Here is a 15,420-nt window from a genome sequence, read left to right on the forward strand (position 1 = left end):
CTGAAGCTCACTCCTGTTACTGAAACTCACTCCTGTTACTGAAACTCACTCCTGTTACTGAAACTCACTCCTGTTACTGAAACTCACTCCTGTTACTGAAGCTCACTCCTGTTACTGAAACTCACTCCTGTTACTGAAACTCACTCCTGTTACTGAAACTCACTCCTGTTACTGAAGCTCACTCCTGTTACTGAAACTCACTCCTGTTACTGAAACTCACTCCTGTTACTGAAGCTCACTCCTGTTACTGAAGCTCACTCCTGTTACTGAAGCTCACTCCTGTTCATGGTAAAGTTTATAATCAGAAAGTGAGGACGGGTAACAAATGCTTTATTTTCAGTGTTGTAAGTGGTTTTTATTAACGTTTTTAAGTACATATCTTACTTTTGCTGTTTGCTGCAATGTACAGGACACTATGCTTAACCTTAAAATGTATTTTAAAGTTGTTTTGTGTGCACATTTGTACATGTAATTTCCAGGGGACAGAAATGGCACCAATTGGGCAGAATATTCTTTATTATATCCACTTATCTGTGGGTTTTTATGGATTTTTATTGGTAGTAATGGAGCCACAATAGGCCGATTTCCTTTTGTGGGTTGGCTCAAAACAATTTGCATGTTCTCCACCCACATTCTCAGGATTGACCTGATAATTGATCGTGGTGTAGGATGTTCTTAACAAGGCCGTAGCTCGTCTTGGGGCATGCTTTGCTGCCCTTTCTGTGAGGGGAAAGTGGCGTTTGCAAAAGATCACAATGGGCCTTTGTGAGGGATTCTCTGGCCCTCTGAGTGTTAGCTCCAGGACAACATGTGACCCAAATGCAGTAGTGTGTGTTGGGGGGGTTGTGTTGTCCAGTTTGGGTCTTTTTTAATGTGTAGCCGTTGATGTATAGTCTCTAGGTGGATTTGGGGCCACAGGAGCGCACGTGAATGCGTGGCTGATGGGGGCGTGATCCGGGGTTCACGTGAAGTTTGGGATGCGGCTGCAGGCCGTCTTCATTAAGCCCTTTAACCACAAGGTTGACGTGGTATTTTAAGAATGTTTTCTGCGAAAATCTTTCACAAGGTTTCCATTGTTGTGCTGGAAAACAGCCAGTTATCCTGTTAGGGGATCCTCACGCCAGACTGTGCTGGATTTTACTGGGATGCCTTAGCACTTTTTTATAAAGTAGGCATTTTAGACAACAATAATTGTTTTCTGAGATAAAAAATGGCAGATTTTTTATATTTTTGATGTTAATGTGTTGACTAGATAGAGTAAGTTCTGCTGTATGACATGTCTGTACATTACTCTGGTTTTCTATGGGTTTTTTTTAGTGTATATTACAAAAAAGTCCATCAATAAATTGTCCTTCATGTAAAGATATTATTCATTTAGTGATTGGACTAAAATATTAAGATATTGACATTCTCTTTTTTAATAAACTGTGTGTCTGGTATCCGCGTGTGTCTAGCCACCGTGACAGACTCTGCAATTTTTTCTCTTGACTTTGATGCTGGTGTGGAAAATAAACTACAGGCAACATTTCTCCCAAATTCCATATAAAAATATTGTCATTTATTAAGCATTTATTTGCTAAAAATGAGAAATGGCTAAAAAAAATAATAAAAAATGCAGAGCTTTTAGACCTCAAATAATGCAAAGGGTTGAACAAGTTCATTTTCATATGTTTTAGGTTTTAAGAGTTCAGAAATCAATATTTGGTGGAATAACCCTGGTTTGTTTTTAACCAGAGTTTTTTTATGCATCTTGGCATCATGTTCTCCTCCACCAGTCTTACACACTGCTTTTGGATAACTTTGATAGCTTGTGATCATCCATCTTTCTCTTGATTATATATCAGAGGTTTTCAATTTGGGAAAATCAAGGAAACTCATCATTTTTTGTAGTTTTTGCTTGTTTGAAGTATTAGTATTTGGAGTATTTACTTATTTTTGAGTATTTTTGGAATCATGTCATTTCAGTTCATGACACGTGCAAGGGTTTTTCTCAATGTGGGGAGATACTGTGCTATACTGTGGTATACTGTAGTATACTGTGGTATACTGTAGTATACTGTGCTATACTGTGGTATACTGTAGTATACTGTAGTATACTGTGCTATACTGTAGTATACTGTGGTTTACTGTGGTATAGTGTGGTATACTGTAGTATACTGTAGTATACTGTGGTGTACTGTGCTATACTGTAGTATACTGTGGTATACTGTGGTATACTGTAGTATACTGTGGTATACTGTATTATACTGTGGTATACTGTAGTATACTGTGGTATAGTGTGGTATACTGTAGTATACTGTGGTATACTGTAGTATACTGTAGTATACTGTGGTATACTGTAGTATACTGTAGTATACTGTGGTATACTGTAGTATACTGTAGTATACTGTGGTATACTGTAGTATACTGTAGTATACTGTGGTATACCGTAGTATACTGTAGTATACTGTGGTATACTGTAGTATACTGTAGTATACTGTGGTATACTGTATTATACTGTGGTATACTGTAGTATACTGTAGTATACTGTGGTATACTGTAGTATACTGTAGTATACTGTGGTATACTGTAGTATACTGTAGTATACTGTGGTATACCGTAGTATACTGTAGTATACTGTGGTATACTGTGGTATACTGTAGTATACTGTGGTATACTGTAGTATACTGTGGTATACTGTGGTATACTGTAGTATACTGTAGTATACTGTGGTATACTGTGGTATACTGTAGTATACTGTGGTATACTGTAGTATACTGTATTATACTGTGGTATACTGTAGTATACTGTATTATACTGTGGTATACTGTAGTATACTGTGGTATACTGTGGTATACTGTGGTATACTGTATTATACTGTGGTATACTGTAGTATACTGTGGTATACTGTGGTATACTGTGGTATACTGTGGTATACTGTAGTATACTGTGGTATACTGTAGTATACTGTGGTATACTGTATTATACTGTGGTATACCGTAGTATACTGTGGTATACTGTGGTATACTGTAGTATACTGTGGTATACTGTGGTACGCTCTACACCACATTGACCGTCTCACTGACTGAGGTCGCAATCCAATCAGCGCTAGTCTTCCACAGTCGGCACAATCCTCTTAAGAGGAGGCTCCTGCTCGCTGGCGGGGTCCGGGTTGCCTGGGTAACTCCACGACTGCCGTCTCGCTCGTTCGGATATCCTTTCGCCGTCCCCGCTCTTTGTGTGGGGCCGCTGCGCTGTCCCCTTTTGAAATATAACCCTCTTTTCTGTTTTACGGCCCCTCCAGCAGTTGCAGGGTTAATGTTTGGCTGCTGTGGTTGGAGGAGGGAGATTCTGGGAGCGGAGAGGTGGGTGGAGGTGGGGGGGGGGGCTGGCCCACAGCTGTTGTAGTAGGCTGGGTCTGTAAGGGCAGGATGCCTGCTTCACTCTCCCCGGAACAATGGGAGGACACGGAAGCCGCCTCGGACGACCCGGAGAGTCTCGCCTGAGGACGGGCCCTTGTCCTTATCCTTCTTCTCCACAGTGAGCGAGGGACGCTGGTCCTGGTGCGAGGGTCCACGCCTGGCCGGCATACGTCTGCTTGGGCAGGAGGGAGGGGGGGCGCATGGGACTCTTTGTGGCTTTTTGCGGATCCTGCTGCTGTGTCTCGCTTGATTGCCGGTCACTATAGGATGCTTTAACTGGACTTAAAGGTAAAGTCATCTCTGTTTTTGCAGTTTCTGACATGTTTTAGCACTTTTTATCCACTGCATCTGCATGTTTTGTTGGTGTTTTATGTTTTATAAGTTAGATTTCAGTATTGTCAAAGGAGAAATAATAGTAGACATTCATTTTTGGATTCATGTTTCCATAAATGATGTTCCAAACCTGCTTCTGGTTTTGTAAAAATGTACAAAATATATATATATATATATATGTAAAGTTGTGCGCTAAAGCACATGCTAAAGCCTTTTTAATGAATGCTTACTAAGCAATACACGTGTATGGGCCCTTTAACTAAAAGCATTGGCGTACCATCCTACTAATTAGCTATTAGCTATTAGCAACGAGCAGCAATTAGTGTAATGTAGGGTAGTATTATATTTCAGGAAGTGCAATATAAAAAACGTTTGCTTGTGGAACACATCATGTCATATATTTTGTAAAAACACAAAACACAAAAGCCTTGGATTCTTAAATTTGCTTTCAGATTTTTATTATTTATCATTTGGAGCATTTTTATTGCTCTATATATTCGCTATGCCATTCTACTATGCAAACGTAAACAAATATATTTTTTTTTGTCTGACAGTATTTTTTATATATATAAATGATCAGTGAGTATCCTTTATACAATTCTGGAAAGCAGAATATACCTACTGTGTTTTTATATAGCTAAGTTTGTCTATAGAACAAAGAAAATGACTATAAAACCTTGGGGTTTTATGGTGATTTGATATTTTTTCAGTTTTAATCGAAGGACATCTACACTTCTTCACATGTTCTTTAAAGGTTCTTTAAATGTTCTTAAGGGTTCATTGTCTTGTTAAATGTTTTAAAAAGAGCCTTGAAATCTGTTGTCAACTCCTTTTTATAGATCCTTCTGAAGTTTCCAGGTTCTTTTCAGCACCTAAAAGTGTCGAAAGTCATGTTTTTAGCTTTAGCTTTCTGTGTGTGTCTGTGAACATCTGGACTTGTCAGGATTCTCCTGTAGGCTACTGCAGTCCTGCATAATAATAGGGCTGTGTATTGGCGAGAAGCTGGTGCATTGCAATACATTTACAGGGTTACGATTGAAATATATAAATGCAACGTATTGCAATATAGTGTATAGTATACAGTATATTTGTAAAAATCTAAATAATAGAAATTCTTACTTTTTCATCAATTCAAAACAGTGGGATTTGAAGGCATGTTAGGGTTTGAACAAAAACCCAAAATAAACCATTTTTATTTGAAAATCGATTAGAATCTGAGTATTTCAATACAGCTCTATATATATATTATATATATATATATATATATATTATACACAACAAACACAAAGGAGGAATGCATGCATTGAAAATATTTATTCCAATGCTGGAAGGAAATATCAGCTCTTTAATGGAATTAAAAAGATTTTTTAGAGTAAAAAACAACATTATTTCAGTGTAATGAGATTTTTACTGCATTTATCAGTGCAGTAATGGAGGAGGCTTCATTGTTTGCAGTGGTGATGACTGATGACCTGACTCAGCACAAACACCCGAACGCCCTTTTTCCAGCCCAGGTGGAGCTAATTAATGGGTTAATTCACACCCCTCCGTCAGCTCGTTGGGATTTTATTTCCTCTCGTCTCCAGCAGTGCCTGAAAGAGCGAGGTGCTCACTGTGTCTCGTCCGCTGAGCCTTTTGGTAATTCCGAGGCCTTTCTGCAAAAAGAGCGAAGGATTTAAGAGCTGCTCTTCTCAGAACAAGAGGAGTTGTAGCGCAGCGTGAAGGACGGTCTGGCTTTATGAGGCTGCTTAAGGCTAGAGGTGGTCGATATGATGTAAAATAATATCATGATATTTCATGGTATTTTCTCTATAACAATAAAATTAAATAAAAATATTTCAAGAATACACTACTGCAACAAAATGAAAATTAAATTCTATTATTGCAAACGACATGATATTTGGCGCACTCCTAACTGAGATATTAAAAAAATTGTAACAGAAGTCAATGATCCAGAATGTCATGATACTAATAATGCATATTTCCGTATATCTCCTTGTAGCCAGGATTAAAGTAAAATAAATTTCAAAGCTTTCAGATCTCAAATAATGCAAAGAAAGAAAAACAAGTTCATGCTCATAAAGTTTTAAGAGTTCAGAAATCAATATTTGGTGGAATAACCCTGGTGGTTTTTAATCACAGTTTTTATTTCTTGCATCTTGGCATCATGTTCTCCTCCTCCACCAGTCTTACACACTGCTTTTGGATAATTTTATGCTGCTTTACTCCTGGTGCAAAAATTAATTCATGCAGTTCAGTTTGGTGGTTTGATGGTTTGTGATCATCCATCTTCCTCTTGATTATATTCCAGAGTTTTTCAATTCGGTAAAATCAAAGAAAGAAGCTGTATAATAGGAAATGAGAACAGTGGGATTTTTTTCTTCTTTTGATAAAAACAGCAATAATATCGTTCACGATATTAATAAATTATGGCGTACGATATGATTTGGCACATCCCTACTCGTGGCCACACTTCATTTTCTGCTGCAGACCATTTGGTTTTAGGATTTTCCTCATTTTTGCTTGTTTTTACCCCTTTTTTCCTCATTTTTATTGTTTGTGAGGCGAGCAGAGCAGAAAGGAGAGGAAGCGAGTCTGCGAGTGCACTGAGTTTTAGGCCTCGCTGATGTCACGGATGTCACAGATGCATTAGCGCTGCGTAAAGTGGGTAATGTGATCTTGAAAGGACGTTAAAAATATATATAAAAAAGAAAGAAAAGGAAATTTAGATTAAACTGAGAGAGCCTTGCATTATTGAAGGTTAAATCTTTAATGCAATATTAAAAAAAAGGGAAAAGAGGCTAAGAGAAGAGGTTCTCTTATATATCCCTTATAAACTATGAATAGTTTCCATCTAAAAAGGAAAAAAAGGAGAATGAATGTCCCTGTGGGAGCGATGTCGCGATGCCAGTCTTTTATGTTTGTTTGCTTTTGGTTTGGAGATGGAAAAAGGGAAAGAGCAGATGACACCTCTCTGCTAATCCCTCTCATTGTGTGCGTAAGAGGGGAGCACAGAGCTAATTCATCATTTTATCAGCTCATAAATCACACAGAGGAAGATCAATAATCGGGGGTTCTGGGGGTGTGAGGGGGGTCTCGGGGCTGTGTGCCCATTGTGCAGGGTGTGAATAATCAGAGGCTGTCTCTGAGGACTGGGATTGGCTGCTTCTTAATAACTCCTGGAGTGTGGGGGATGGAGGCAGGGCTGGCGCTGTGGTTTCGGGATCCCGGAGAGAGAGCCCCACTTCTGTTTGATTGCTGTCTCTCTCTGCTGGCTTTATTCCACCCCTCCCACTAACACCAATTTTCCTTTTTATCTACTCCTCGCTCACAATCATTATGTGCATTAATTAAGATCTCTGTGCTGTGCTCTGTGTGCTCTGTGTGCTCTATAAGCTGAAAAAAAGACAAAAACAGCACTATATCTGCACTTAATTAAGAATGAACTTATACGGGTTAATAATTCACAACAGAACAAAAAATGTGTACAAATTGGCCTTTTAAGATAAGTGTATAATATAGTGTGAAATTTTATTTAATACATTTTATGTAATATTCTTATGTCATATAAATAGATTAGATTTTAGAACGATAATTAAGCAACAATACACAATACTACGACCGCAGCACAGCAGTGCAAATATTACACGTTATAGCACGAACCACAAATGTATTATTGTGATTTATAATACCACAGTTTCATTATCTCTATATATTGAAATATTTTAAAGAGATAAAGAGGAGCAGAAAATAGGATCTGTTTGATTATAAAAATAGTTCCATTGCTGCTCCTGCTGTTTGTAGATGCATTTTTTTTTTTTTGCTGTTTGGCTTGTAAGCGCTGCTGCATCGTTGCTAGGTTACCTGTACTGTATGTGGCGGAGTAATACGTACATGGTGAGCTTCGGTTACAGTGCATTACCGGCTGATACCGGCACTCATAGAAACAATCCTCTCAGCCAATCACATCGCAGGGTCGGTACTAACTGTGGTTTAATAACGTTTACTGTAGGGTTGGGAAATATGGCCCTAAAATAAATGAATAAATAAAACGATATTTCATGCTATTTTCTCGATAACAATATTGATCTTGGTGATGAAAATTAAACTTTATTATTGCATATGATATGATATAGCACACCCCTAACTGAGACATAAAACAAATACAAGAATTTTATCAGAAGTCACTGGGTTTATTTGATTTAATTTCTTACATTTATTTAGACTATTTAAACATTTTCGCTTGTCAATTCCATTGTTTAAATATAAATATTCCTAATAAATAAAATGTATTGTTCTATAAAAGGGTGTAATTGCATCATTATGCTATTGTATTGTCATTGTGTCACTGACACTGACAGTGATATATGTAAGCGAGTGACACATCATTTAAAATGCAATATGTAAACACACTGAATATATTATAGAGGAGCAATATATCATTGTTGCGTCATCATTAGAATACAGACATGTGTGATGTACATGTTGCAGGGCATGCAATGTCATGTGTGTCAAATTAAATCAGACACATCATGCTTCAGTTCTACTCAGTTGTCTCATTTTCCAACTGAGTTTGTTATATAAGACCTAAAAATCGTAATTGAGAACCGCTTATACATATATTATACATATTATATAGATATATTACTCACAGAGTGATCTATTTTAAGTGTTTATTTATGTTATTGTTGATGATTATGAAGCTTACAGCCAATAAAAACTCAAAAATCAGTGTCTCAGAAAATTAGAATATTATAAAGACCAGTTGGTACTTTTGGTAAGCAGTGTGGGCAGTGTGCCAAGTCCTGCTGGAAAATGAAATCCGCATCTCCATAAAAGTTGTTATCAGCAGAGGGAAGCTGTAAGATATGAAGTGCTGTAAGATTTTGTGGGAAAACAAAACTGCACTGACTTTAGACTTGATAATAAAACACAGTGGATCAACACCAGCAGATGACAGACATGTCTCTCCAAACCATCACTGATCATCAGTAAATTTTCTATTTTATTTAAAGTAAATTAAGGGATCAGAGTCTGGAGGAAGAGTGGAGAGACACACAGTCCAAACTGCTCGAGGTCTAGTGTGAAGTTTCCACCAATCGGTGATGGTTTGGAGATGTGGATTTCATTTTCCAGCAGGACTTGGCACACTGCCCACACTGCTAAAAGCACCAATTGTTCTTATATAATATTTACATTTTCTTCATTTCATCATTATTTATTTCTTTTATTCATCAACAATTATAGAAATTAACACTTAAAATAGATCACTCTGTGTGTAATACATCTATATAATATATGTTTTTTTTACATTATATATCTGACATTATGAAGCCTGTGGCACAGAACCAAATGCATTAGCCATTTTAGCCATGTAGCCAAGAAACACCCATGTACTGCTCTCCTCTCTGCCTGTTCTCAGTGAATCTGATGCCAAATCAGAGTGTTATTTTTCTCTAAATAACCTGCAGAACCTGTCTGAGGAACCAATGAGCTCATTTGCTTTGAAGTTTGCAGTAAATCTGTGTATGTGGGCACAGTATATAACCTTAACCTTTACCCTTTACAAACAAACCTGTAGGACAAACCTGCTGAATGAGATATTGTATAATGAATGTAGACGCAAGAACAACATCATTATTTATTAAAAAAGATCTCCTATCTCTTAATATTAAATGGAATTGAACGGGAATTGTAAAATGGACTTGATGCACAAACGTTTTGTCGAATACCCACCTTCATTCACTCCCAGCATCCCATATTACAGTGCTTTTAGTCGATGCTCCCAAGAGGCTTACAATGTGAATGATTGTAGCTCCAGACATTGGTAGAAAGAAGGCACCTAGAGCTTTTTTAGCATGTTATCCTCCACCAGTCTTACACACTGCTTTTTAATAACTTTATGCTGCTTTACTCCTGGTGTAAAAATTCAAGCAGTTCAGTTTGGTGGTTTGATGGTTTGTGATCATCCATCTTCCACTTGATTATATTCCAGAGGTTTTCAATTTGGTAAAATCAAAGAAACTTAAACTTAAGTGGTCTCTTATTTTTTCCAGAGCTATATTTAATGTGTATTTTTTATAAAGTATGTTAAATAGACATATTTTTGGTATTCTTTACCTGATTTTAACCTACTTTTTATGCTTTTAAGTATACTTCCTTTTCCTTTCTTTCTAAGGGATGGCTGACACACTTACTGGTGCCAACAAGGAAAAGCAGATCTGATTCTCTTTCAGGATCACAGTGCTTTGCACCAATTTACAAAGACAGGCCTGTAGGTTCCTCTTTTGTGAAGCACCTTTTTGAGATTCGAACCTTTTGAGAAGAATCCTTTCTTTTATCAGTGCTATTTTAGAGAACAGACACTGTGGTGGTGTTGTTGCCTTTATTCTGTTTTTATTATCATGGCTGGGATGCCTGAATGTAGCACAGTGTCCACAGTGTCCACAGTGTGTCCAGATGGACCTTGAAATTAGCTGCCTGTGGCCCTTTTGACTGGAGATCTGGGGGGGGGGGGGTTAAAGAAAATCAGCATTCTGTTCCAACCCTACCATCCTCCTCCATTATGAACCAGCACATTTGTCTGTCGCTTTCCCAAACCATCACGTCTTCAAGTTTGCCAACATACATTCAGAGAGTGCCGGCCTACTTTCTCCACGTTGTCAGGCGAGAGCGGTCGTTTCTGTTTGATGAGTCCAGAAACGGAATAAGGAATAGGGAATGAGGAATAAGGAATAGCCCGCGGTGTCTCTCGTCTCTGTGCGAGTGGCTCATTGTAGACAGAAGCTCTGATTTCCAGCCTTAGTCACATTCAGGAGACTTTCCTCTGGCCATCATACCAACAGCATGACTCAGACATGTAGAGAAATCAGGACAATAAAGTCCCAAACCTTGGAGCCTCCGTCTTCCAGCTCCGAACACCAACAGCAGTCTCTCGGCAGCAGAGCTTCAATAAATGTACTGCCGTACAGATAAATGAGCTTGGAGGCTGTATTAAGTGTATGCCACAGTGTTTTATGGCTATGTTTACTGCTCAGCATATCGCGGGGATTATGGGGCTAGCAGTGGGTTATGCTTGCCAAGAATCCTGTTAGCATTGGAGGCTATAGCCCGCCTTTTGTTTCCTCAAGCCGTCTTGTTGTTGTCTCCCTGGTTGTTCAGGTTCTAGCTCGTCTCCTGCTAATCGAGCCGAGCTGAGAAGTATGTCCAATACGCCCAATGAATCACCACTCGTGGATTTTCACACCAAAGGTGGTGTGCGCAGACGATTCAGATTAGACCTATTTAGCATTGATCCTAACACAAGCGAGAAGTTCAGGGCCAGATGCAAACTGATGCTAATCTCATTTGGTCCTGACAAGAGGAGATTAGCCCTGTTACCCCTCCTCACACACTGTCTGCTCTGCTGAGGAACGAAGACTTAGTGACTTAGCTCCGTCACATGTGATCGTAGGTGAAAGCGCTGGACATCAAGACATCTGTTGTTGACAGAGATGCGGATATAGCCCAGAATAGTCGAGTGTGTGTTGTGGAGCGTCTCAGCAAACAGTTAGTTAGTAGGGGCGTCACGATTCTCTAAATCCTTGATTCGATTTTATTTCAGATTTTAGGGTCACGATTTGATTCTCAATGTTCTTTTTTTTTTTTTTTTTTACAGCAGAGAGGCTTATTTTAAAAGGTGGGCTTGATGAAAGTGATGCAAAGTGATACAAGTGATCTGTAATACACCACATTAGGCACTAATGGTCAAATTTAAATAATTTAATTAAGATATATATGTAATGCCATCTAGTGGCTTTTTTTTGGTAGCAGCAGTGTGCACTATTAAAACAGCAATGTGCAACATAACAAAATAAATAATAAAAATACAGGAACAGTCATGTAAAAAATAATAGAACAATTAGAGCCTTAACAAACTGAACTCTATCCTACTATAACAGTTAAACATGAAAAATAAGACTCGTCCCCTGAGAATGACAAGTTTGTCCATAGCTGTGCTATGCTAATATATCAGATTAAACTGCACTTTATAAGCTGTTTAGCTTAAATAAAAGGAGTATATTTGATAGCTGTGTCAGATCGAGACAGGATCTCACATGTTTTCACCACAAATGCATAAACACCTCAATTCTGGTTTGATTAACACTTTTTTTGTTTGTTTACTAAATAATACATTATATTAAAGTTTAAAGTGATTCAGCATTGAATAAAAAGCTTTCCAGAACAGTAGACAGAAATAGTTATTCCAAGAAAAGCACAATAGATTGTTTTTCAGAAAGCTCCCATTACTTTTGTCCATATAGTGTGAGTATGTAAGTGTGTAAAGTGCTTTTTATTTTGTCTAATGCTTCTGCATGGATGTATAAACTCTCTCTCTCTAGAGAGAGCTAAACCAAACAGCATTTTGTAGAGTTTGAATTTACTCATTGAGTTTTCTGTATGAATACCCAATCAAAACATGAAAGCGCAGCCTAAAGGCATTAATAATTACTTTATTATTAAAATTAACCAGGATTTTAAGAATTTAGTTGAAACTTTTTCCATTTCGGAGCGAAAACATATTAAAAATGTACAGCAGTGGCGCTGCAAACAGACTCAAATTAGTTAGTTGTAGTTATGTAGTTTACCAAGCTAACCTACATATTTCAGATGACTGTTCAGACCGACATGCCTTCATGGTATGATAACCTTTTATTGCATAATTTACACTTATTTTAAATACTCCCACACTGGTGACGCCTTGTGCATGACTTGCAGTTTATTGTTTAGTGTGGATAATGCTTTAAACCAGCTTGATTTATCCGTTTAATACATTTTCATAAATTAACAATGACTGTTTAATCTAAAGTCATTTCTTAATTTAATTTATTACATTAAATACATGATTTTTTATATAACCTATATTTGTGCTGCTTCTGTATTTTGTTTTGTGTTGGTATAGATGTTGCTTAATGAGATGTTACTTGGTGGTTACTAAGGTGTTGCTAGGTGGTGGCTGTGCTAATATGTTGGTTGCTAAGGTGTTGCTAGGTATGCACCATTCAGCTGCTCTGTGAGAGAGTATTAGAGTTTATTGCAGCATTATTTCTGAACATTCCACATTGATTTCTATGTGGAATAATAATAATAATAATTAAAAAAAACTGTCGTACATAAGAAAAAATGCATAAGAACAAAACTATATACATAAAAAATTATTAGTTCTTTAACTTTGCCAAACTTGGTGGTTGTAGCCTAAATAGTCTCAACTGTAGAGAATGACGCATTTTAATGTGACCTTTTGTAATTCGTAATTGTGCAGGTTCACTGGAAAATCACTAACTAGATACCCCTCTTAAAAGTGCAACTTTTAGCAATACAGTGAGTAGCTATTTGCGCAGCAACACAGCAGAGTTAACAAACATTACCAGAATAACTGTATAACTGTTGGAAAGCTTAATAATTCATTTTATTCCATTACTTATTATTTTTTAAGTGGTTGATTTTAATACGTAAAGTACATTAGAACATTGCCATGTTCTAAAATCTGAGCATTATGATGCCTTACCCGGTTTGGCTGTAAAGTTTAATGTGGTATCTAGCTCTGCCCTTAATCATGAAGCATTCTCGAAGTAAAATATCTTTATTTTATACATTTTATACCTTTTAATAAAGAATAAAAAGCAATAATTCCAGGCTGCTCCCCAATGAAAAGCTACATTGGTGCCAACAGTGCTCTAATCGGCTTCCTCATGCTATGGTTTGTAAACTGACCCATCGGCTGGGTTGTTATTGTAGTTCTTTTCCCAGCAGCTGGGCTAACCATAAACTTCCCAAAAACCCTGCTGTGGAAATCACCCATCCAGCTCGAACCCTGTGTTCAGGTAGAATAAACAGCACCAGAAGCTAGGCTAATGCTAATGCTTTATTTGGATCTTTTTAAAGAACATTACTATGGGGGAATGCCTAGTATTCCAGGGGAATTCCTGATTGAAGCCGTCTCTACAAATCGCTGTGTGTGCAGTCCGCTCAGCGCTGACGCTATTATATTATCTCAAACACTTCAAATTAGACTTCTTAGCTTCTGCCTCAGTGGATTTAGCTTACTCATCCGTTAATGTCTCATAGCTCGCCTGTGATTCAGAGATGAAAAGAAAAGATGAGCGTGCCCATGTGGCGTCTCCAGCGATCTCCTGAGGGGCAGTCTGAACCCAGGGAGATCCACCCGGGTTAAAAATGGACCAGAGGCATCCAGTATGAGCTTCTGCATTTGCTTAGTGTAGTTAAACAGTATGAAAATTATGATGATTTGATTTAACAGTTACAGCTGTTCTTTTATTGTTGATGATTATGATTGGCTTACAGCCAATTAAAACCCAAAAATCAGTGTCTCAGAAAATTTGAATATTATATATAAGACCAATTGGTACTTTTGGCAGTACTGTGGGCAGTGTGCCAACTCCTGCTGGAAAATGAAATCCGCATCCGACATTTGGGTTTTCCTTGGCTGTAAGCCATAATTATCAACAATAAATGGAAAAAAAGCTTAAAAAAAAGATCTCTCTGTGTGTAATACATCTATATCATATAAAGGATTCCTGTTTTATACATGATATACAGCTGTGGAACTGCTTGAATTTTTGCACCAGGAGTAAAGCAGCATAAAGTTATCCAAAAGCAGTGTGTAAGACTGGTGGAGGAGATCTTGATTTCTGAACCTGTAACACTTTATGAACTTGTTTTATTTGCATTGTTTGAGGTTTGAAAGCTTTGCATTTTTTTGTTTGGTTATTTCAGTAATTTTTTGCAAATAAATGCTCTAAATGACGATGGATGATGATATGGATGGATGGATGGATGGATGGATGGATCCCTCTGCAACACAGATAACCCAAGAAAATTGTACCTGGGCCACTTTTACCAGCTGTGTGAATATAACCTTAGAGCTTCTTGATTAGCAATATGGTAGAAATAAACTTTTACAATAAGTTTTTGTATTATTATTTGACTTTTCTCTTCCTTGTGCAATTATGTGGATTATGTTCTGTCCATTCTGAAAAGAACTATAAGCTGAAACGTGAATAACTTGTACTTAATAGCTATTTTGACTGGAAATGAAATATGTCGAGGACAGCGTCTGTTGTTTGCACAGCACACTGCCTGGATGATAATGGTGAAATATAACTCTCTAAACAGCCTGTTTTGTCTGAAAAGAACATGTAAACTGACCTGGAATGCTGGTAGCTTTACCCCCTCTAGTAATATCCAGCGCACAATGGTGGTCATATGAAATCGGCATTTAATCTATAAGAAGCGGATTACGCTTTGTTTGCCTTGGGCCCCAGTGTGTCTTATACCCAATAAGCTATTATTCTGGATTCATTACCTGCTGGGTCTCGATGGCGCTCCAGTTCTGTATGAGAGAGGCATTGTTGGCACTCAGTCAGAAACAGATACAAAACAGCCACAACCTTTTAGGTCTGGCAGCACAGCACCGAATTCTCATCGCTCTCGGGTCGGGTGTTTTTTCAGGTTGCTGCTAAATATAGTTTGTGGACGTGTGTAATGTTTGCACAGTTTTTTAAATGGATGACTGCTGGCACGGTGGTGCTCCAACTGGTTTGATAAACCCCACTGTATCAGCACTTCAGGGGTTTGTGAGAAAAAACGAGAATTTCTTTTAGGCAGAACTGTGTGAAATCTTTAC

General features: G+C 37.7%; 1 protein-coding gene across 4 annotated transcripts in view; it reads left to right on the top strand.

Moving 5' to 3' along the window:
* nckap5l (NCK-associated protein 5-like) overlaps positions 1-15,420 on the top strand; it is a 48,196-nt gene that overhangs the window by 14,771 nt on the left and 18,005 nt on the right. Inside the window, exon 1 of one of the 4 annotated variants that reach the window (XM_022677074.2) lies at positions 3,406-3,689. The exons of the other annotated variants lie outside the window; for them this stretch is intronic. The gene's annotated coding sequence lies outside the window, so the exon portion shown is untranslated. Of the gene's footprint in view, positions 1-3,405; positions 3,690-15,420 lie in introns of those variants that run through there. 4 annotated transcript variants of the gene reach the window in all.

This window comes from Astyanax mexicanus, chromosome 13, assembly GCF_023375975.1.
Source record: "Astyanax mexicanus isolate ESR-SI-001 chromosome 13, AstMex3_surface, whole genome shotgun sequence".
Lineage (NCBI taxonomy): Eukaryota > Metazoa > Chordata > Actinopteri > Characiformes > Acestrorhamphidae > Astyanax > Astyanax mexicanus.